Genomic DNA, 7387 nt, shown 5'->3' with positions numbered 1-7387 from the left:
GCCAGGCCACATACAGAGGCCGAGTACAGCCAAGTATGGCCGAGCATGGCAGAGTATGGCTGAGCATGGCAGGGTATGGCTTAGCATGGCAGGGTATGGCTGAGCATGGCAGGGTATGGCTGAGCATGGCAGGGTATGGCTGAGCATGGCAGGGTATGGCTGAGCATGGCAGGGTATGGCCGAGCATGGCAGGGTATGGCTGGGTATCACCGAGTATTGCAGAGTATGGCTGGGTATCACCGAGTATTGCAGAGTATGGCTGGGTATGGCAGAGTATTGCGGGGTATTTCAGAGTATTGCAGGGTATTTCAGAGTATGGCGGGGTATCGCCAAGTATGGCTGAGCATGGCTGGGTATGGCTGAGTATGGCAGGGTATCGCCGAGTATGACTGGGTATGGCAGGGTATCGCCGAGTATGACTGGGTATGGCTGGGTATCGCTGAGTATGACTGGGTATGGCAGGGTATCGCCGAGTATGACTGGGTATGGCAGGGTATCGCCGAGTATGACTGGGTATGGCTGGGTATCGCTGAGTATGACTGGGTATGGCTGGGTATCGCCGAGTATGACTGGGTATCGCCAATATGACTGGGTATGGCTGGGTATCACAGAGTATGACTGGGTATGACTGGGTATAGCTGGGTATGGCGGGGTATTGCAGAGTATTGCACAGTGTTGTGGGGTATGGCTGGGCATTGCGGGGTATTGCAGAGTATTGCACAGTGTTGTGGGGTATTGCAGAGTATTGCAGAGTATTGTGGGGTATTGCAGAGTATTGCGGGGTATTGCAGAGTATTGCGGGGTATTGCTGAGTATTGCAGGGTATTGCCGAGTATTGCGGGGGTATTGCAGAGTATTGTGGGGGTATTGCAGAGTATTGCACAGTGTTCTGGGGCATTGCAGAGTAGTGCAGGGCATTGCAGAGTAGTGCAGGGCATTGCAGAGTAGTGCAGGGCATTGCAGAGTATTACACATTATTCTGGGGCATTGCAGAGTATTGCAGGGGATTGCAGAACATTAGGGATGGCTGAGCATGGATGGATGGATGGCTGGATGTCACTGGTTAGCGCTGTGGGCACTACACAACCAGCCCACAGCGCTACTGCCATCCATCCATCCCCCTCTCAGCTCACAGTATACCGATCGGTACACAGGAGGGGAGGAGAGGAACCGGCGTCATGAGATGACGCCGGTTTGTTTACATGTGATCGCTCCGTCATTTGATGGAGTGATCACATGGTAAACGGCCGCGATTAGCGGCCATTTACCGGGATCCGGGATGCGCCGGGTCCTCTGGACCCAGCGGTCATGGAAGTGTGCAATGCCTTGCCAATAATCTGCAATGCCCTGAGAATACTCTGCAATGCCCTGACAATACTTTGCAATGCCCTGACAATACTCTGCAATGCCCTGACAATACTCTGCAATGCCCTGCCAATACTCTGCAATGCCCTGAGAATACTCTGCAAAGCCCTGCCAATACTCTGCAATGCCTTGCCAATACTCTGCAATGCCCTGCCAATACTCTGCAATGCCCTGCCAATACTCTGCAATGCCCTGAGAATACTCTGCAATGCCCTGAGAATACTCTGCAATGCCCTGCCAATACTCTGCAATGCCCTGCCAATACTCTGCAATGCCCTGCCAATACTCTGCAATGCCCTGCCAATAATCTTCCATACCCTGCCAATACTCTGCCAATACTCTACCATACCCTGCCATACCCTGCCAATACTCTGCCATACCCTGCCAATACTCTTCCATACCCTGCCAATACTCTTCCATACCCTGCCAATACTCTTCCATACCCTGCCAATACTCTGCCATACCCTGCCAATACTCTGCCAATACTCTGCCAATATACCCGCCAATACCCTGCAATACTCTGCCATACCCTGCTAATATATTACAGTGGGGGAGATTGTGGATATTACAGTGGGGGAGATTTTTTTTGTTGATCCGAAAATGATCCGAACCGTGACTCCTGATCCGAGGAACGATCCGAACCGTGAGTTTTTTGATCCATTGCACCCCTAATGACTATCCATGAGGGTCAGCACTATACAGAGGGGCACACAACATGAACATAAAACTCACCATGTATATAGAATGTAATCAAACTAATGCACACTACTAAAGGGTCCAAAACTGATGTAAGAGGTACCCAGGCCACCTACAGTGTCCCATCTGATAACAAATAGAGATCATGCACCCATCACCAAGACCAACATACACATAAGAAGGGCTTGAAGATCAAACCTACCAAGCATATCCTCAAAACTCAATGTATCTGTCAGAACAAAGACATAACAGCCACCAGGCCAGACGGGATTGGTGGCCCCAGCCACAGAGCCGGCCATGGAGCAGGAGGTGGCTGCTATATCTTTGTTCTGACAGATACGGTGAGTTTTGAGGGTACGCATGGTAGGTTTGATCTTCAGGCCCTTCTTATGTGTAGGTTGGTCATGCTGATGGGTGTATGATCCCTATTTGTTATCAGATGGGACACTGTAGGTGTCCTGGGGGATGCTATTTATTAAATATGTCCACATTCATCATCACGGGTGTTTAATAATTAAGAAACAGAAGCACTGCAGATTACTCCACCGCACCCAAAAGTGAAGAATCAGACCCCTTTTTCATTTTAGTGGGTCGGCATAACTGCCAGGCAACCAACATTTTTATATGAAGGCCATTAGTCATCCCTGTCATGTTGGGATTATTTATTGTCCCTTGAACTGGAATTTTGAACTTTTCTCTCCATAATTTTATGTTGTATATATATATATATATATATATATATATATATATATATATATATATTGTAGGTGAAGGTGCTAAATCTGATTCTTCTTTTTTATTGCAGATGTACGCGGTATTTACTGCAGACACAGCTCACAAGGCAGGACTACCCCAGTGAGCGAGACAGAATATAAAAACTACATTGAGACTCCACCAGCATGTGCCGTTCACAAGGAGTCCCCACCAGCATGTGACGTTCACATGGAGACACCACCAGCATGTGATGTTCACACGGAGACGCCACCAGCATGTGACGTTCACACGAAGACACCATCAGCATGTGACCTTAACACGGAGACTTCACCAGCATGGGATGTTCACATGGAGGTTCCACTAGCATGTGACGTTCACACGGAGACACCACCAGCATGTGACGTTCACACGGAGACACCACCAGCATGTGACGTTCACACGGAGACACCACCAGCTTGTGACATTCACACGGAGCCTCCACCAGCATGTGTAGTTCACACGGAGACTCCACCAGCATGTGACGTTCACACGGATACTCCATCAGCATGTGACATTCACACGGATACTCCACCAGCATGTGACATTCACATTGAGACACCACCTGAATGTCACATTCATGTTGAGACTACAGCACAATGTGAGGTTCATGTTGAGAACCCACCAAAATACCAGGACAGCCATTTAAATATCTCCTCCCATGAAGATGAGGGCAAGCTTAAAGAAAAGGATAGGCAGATCCTGGTGGTAGGGGACTCTGTTATTAGAGGGACAGAGAGGGCAATCTGTCAGAATGACCGCGATCAACGAACAGTATATTGTTTCACAGTCGCACGAGTTCGGGACATTGCAGATTGGATGGACGGATTGTTGGATGGGGCTGGGGAGGATCCAGTTGTAATGCTACATATTGGAACCAATGACAACATTAGAAGAAAATGGAGCACCCTACAAAATGATTTCAGGGACTTAGGGGCTATATTGAAGAAAAGGACCTCCAAGGCAGCATTTTCAGAAATACTGCCTGTACCTCGAGCCACACCAAGGAGGCAACAGGAGCTTAGGGAGCTTAGCAAGTGGCTGAAGAACTGGTGCAGGAAGGAGGGGTTTGGCTTCATGGAGACCTGGACTGACTTTTCAATTGGTCACTTGCTCTACAGCAGGGATGGACTGCACTTAAATGAGCAGGGTGCAGCTCTGTTAGGAAAGAAAATAACCAAAAGGGTGGAAAAAATGTTAAATCCACCACCAGCATGTGACGTTCACACGGAGACACTACCAGCATGTGACGTTCACACGAAGACACCATCAGCATGTGACGTTAACACGGAGACTTCACCAGCAAGGGATGTGCACATGAAGATTCCACTAGCATGTAACGTTCACACGGAGACACCACCAGCATGTGATGTTCACACGGAGACACCACCAGCTTGTGACGTTCACACGGAGACTCCACCAGCATGTGTAGTTCACATGGAGACTCCACCAGCATGTGACGTTCACACAGATACTCCACCAGCATGTGACATTCACACGGATACTCCACCAGCATGTGACATTCACATTGAGACACCACCTGAATGTCACATTCATGTTGAGACTACAGCACAATGTGAGGTTCATGTTGAGAACCCACCAAAATACCAGGACAGCCATTTGAATATCTCCTCCCATGAAGATGAGGGCAAGCTTAAAGAAAAGGATAGGCAGATCCTGGTGGTAGGGGACTCTGTTATTAGAGGGACAGAGAGGGCAATCTGTCAGAATGACCGTGATCAACGAACAGTATATTGTTTCCCAGTCGCACGAGTTCGGGACATTGCAGATCGGATGGACGGATTGTTGGATGGGGCTGGGGAGGATCCAATTGTAATAGTACATATTGGAACCAATGACAACATTAGAAGAAAATGGAGCACCCTACAAAATGATTTCAGGGACTTAGGGGCTATATTGAAGAAAAGGACCTCCAAGGCAGCATTTTCAGAAATACTGCCTGTACCTCGAGCCACACCAAGGAGGCAACAGGAGCTTAGGGAGCTTAGCAGGTGGCTGAAGAACTGGTGCAGGAAGGAGGGGTTTGGCTTTATGGAGACCTGGACTGACTTTTCAATTGGTCAATTGCTCTACAGCAGGGATGGACTACACTTAAATGAGCAGGGTGCAGCTCTGTTGGGAAAGAAAATAACCAAAAGGGTGGAAAAAATGTTAAATCAACCACGTGTCATTCACATCGAGACTCCTCCAGCATGCAACGATGATTCTGTTGAGACTTGAGCAGAATGTAACTTTCCCACCAGGACACCGGCAGATTGTGGCGTTACCACTGAGACTCTGGCAAAATGTGATGTTCATCAGCAGCTTCTGAATCACAGACTCAACCAATAGTCTGAGGAACCCTCCCAGGGACCAGGTACGGCTTTACCAACACAGGTCCCTACACTGGTGGCAGCTGCCACTCCAGTAACCGGAGGGTCTACCCATCAGCCCACTATTTACCTTACTGTAGCTTCTGCAGAAGCTTTAAGGTTCGACAATACTTCGCCAAAACATAATCACCTGAAGAACAAGGGGGAGTATGGAAGAGGGAGAGAGGGAGGAAAAGGGGGGGGAAAGGTTGGAGAAAGAAGGGGGTGAGGGTTGGGGGGAACCCCCACACCCCTTCCTTACACCTAACCTCCCCTTCCCCCCTCCTTTCCTCCCTCTCTCCCTCTTCCATACTCCCCCTCGGGCGTGTGTTGGACCGGCTGAGGGGAGGTTGGAGGCCGGTATTCTTTGGGTGTGTTTTGGAGTGTTATATACATAGATTGTAGTTTAGGATAATACTGCCTGTACCTCGAGCCACACCAAGGAGGCAACAGGAGCTTAGGGAGCTTAGCAAGTGGCTGAAGAACTGGTGCAGGAAGGAGGGGTTTGGCTTCATGGAGACCTGGACTGACTTTTCAATTGGTCACTTGCTCTACAGCAGGGATGGACTACACTTAAATGAGCAGGGTGCAGCTCTGTTGGGAAAGAAAATAACCAAAAGGGTGGAAAAAAATGTTAAATCAACCACGTGTCATTCACATCGAGACTCCTCCAGCATGCAACAATGATTCTGTTGAGACTTGGGCAGAATGTAACTTTCCCACTAAGACACCGGCAGATTGTGGCGTTACCACTGAGACTCTGGCAAAATGTGACGTTCATCAGCAGCTTCTGAATCACAGACTCAACCAATAGTCTGAGGAACCCTCCCAGGGACCAGGTACGGCTTTACCAACACAGGTCCCTACACTGGTGGCAGCTGCCACTCCAGTATCCAGAGGGCCTTCCCATCAGCCCTCTATTTCCCTTTTTGGAGCTTCTGAATCACCAACTATGAATGTAAATGGACAAACAAGATGATTGACTGTTCCTAGAAGAAGACTCAACAAAAATTCTGAGGAACCCTCCCGAGGGACCAGGTATGGCTGTATCAACACAGGTCCCTACACTGGTGGCTGCCACTTCAGTAACCAGAGGGTTTTCCCATCAGCCCTCTATTTTCGTTTTTGGAACTTCTGAATCATCCAACTATCAATGCAGCTGGACAAACAAGACAATTGGCTGTTCCTAGAAGAAGACTCAACAAAAAGTCTGAGGAAGCCTCCCTGGGACCAGGTACGGCTGTACCAACACAGGTCCCTACACTGGTGGCGGCTGCCACTCCAGTAACCAGAGGGTCTTCCCATCAGCCCTCTTATTTACCTTTCTGTAGCTTCTGCAGGAGCTTTAAGGTTCGACAATACTTCGCCAAAACATAATCACCTGAAGAACAAGGGGGAGTATGGAAGAGGGAGAGAGGGAGGAAAAGGGGGGGGAAGGTTGGAGAAAGAAGGGGGTGAGGGTTGGGGGGAACCCCCACACCCCTTCCTTAAACCTAACCTCCCCCCCCTCCTTTCCTCCTTCTCTCCCTCTTCCATACTCCCCTCCCCCTTGGGCGTGTGTTGGACCGGCTGAGGGGAGGTTGGAGGCCGGTATTCTTTGGGTGTGTTTTGGAGTGTTATATACATAGATTGTAGTTTAGGATAAGTTTGGATTTCTTCTGGAGGCGATTTGAGTGGACATAATTGATGAACTCCGTTCAGTGGGGGCGGGCCTTAGAGAACAGAGGCCGCATACAGGCAGCACAGAGGCTTAGGGGTTAGCCTTGCAGCACTGGGGTCCATGGTTCAAATCCTGACCAGGACACTATCTGCATGGAGTTTGCATGTTCTCCCTGTGCTTGAGTGGGTTTCCTCCGGGTACTCCGGTTTCCTCCCACACTACAAAGACATGCTACCTTGCGTTGGTGGTGCAGTGGTGAGCATAGCTGCCTTTCAAGCAGCTGACCCGGGTTCGATTCCCGGCCAACGCCTTCTCCAATACTTGGAGTCCTCGAAGAGAAAAGCGCTATACAAGGGTGGAATGAAGAATGAAGCGAATGTGTGGAATGTTTGAGGAAGGAAATGTTCAACCAGAATCTATAGAAGGTGAACCCAGCAACTGATAGAAGATGCTTAGGCTGCGATCACACCTAGGCCTTCCGGATCGCGGGTGGAATTACTGCGATTCCAGATTGTGATCCAGTTATTTTCAATGGCACCCCAAT

General features: G+C 49.2%; 1 non-coding gene across 1 annotated transcript; it reads left to right on the top strand.

Annotated features, from left to right (window-relative positions):
* Positions 1-7081: 7081 nt before the first annotated feature.
* Positions 7082-7153, top strand: TRNAE-UUC (transfer RNA glutamic acid (anticodon UUC)). The gene has a single exon. It is a non-coding gene; the product is annotated as a tRNA-Glu (tRNA).
* Positions 7154-7387: the final 234 nt, after the last annotated feature.

The sequence above is a fragment of the Aquarana catesbeiana genome, linkage group LG13 (assembly GCF_042186555.1).
Source record: "Aquarana catesbeiana isolate 2022-GZ linkage group LG13, ASM4218655v1, whole genome shotgun sequence".
Lineage (NCBI taxonomy): Eukaryota > Metazoa > Chordata > Amphibia > Anura > Ranidae > Aquarana > Aquarana catesbeiana.
The sequence above is the reverse complement of the archived record's forward strand: the minus strand, read 5'-3'. Positions and strand labels throughout refer to the sequence as shown.